This window comes from Theobroma umbraticum, unplaced genomic scaffold, assembly GCF_002168275.2.
Source record: "Theobroma umbraticum cultivar Fairchild unplaced genomic scaffold, ASM216827v3 scaffold_50.0, whole genome shotgun sequence".
NCBI classification, from domain to species: Eukaryota; Viridiplantae; Streptophyta; class Magnoliopsida; order Malvales; family Malvaceae; genus Theobroma; species Theobroma umbraticum.
This window is the reverse complement of record NW_018397261.1, coordinates 2061229-2061729: the sequence shown is the minus strand read 5'-3', so window position 1 is coordinate 2061729 and position 501 is coordinate 2061229.

Here is a 501-nt window from a genome sequence, read left to right as displayed (position 1 = left end):
CCTCTATATTGAAAACATGCTCCAAGTATTTCATGTACTCTAATGAAATTTAAAAACCATGGAAGTCAACCTTCTTACCACTTTGTTCAGTATGTGCTACTTGAGTGCCAGAAGCACTATTGGCATCTCTGTGTTCTGGCAATGGGGAGGAAGAAGCAGGAGGAGTATCATGAACAATCTCAACATTTGGAGTAGCCTTAAGAACAACTTCAACAGCAAGAATAGCCTCATTGTCAGGAACAACCTCAACTTCAACAGCAGGAACAACCTCAGTGTTAGGAGCAACCTCATCCCGAATTGCTTGGAGAGTAAGAACAATCTTAATTTCCAAAAAAAAAAAAACAAAATCAATTAGTGATATATTTATACTTGGTTCATAGTGGAACTCTAAACATGATTTGGAAATAGAACATCCAAATCAATGAAATCATCGAAAAGAGTTGACTCACTCTCAACTTCAGCATTATCAACATCAATTGATTCATCATCAGATTCATCACT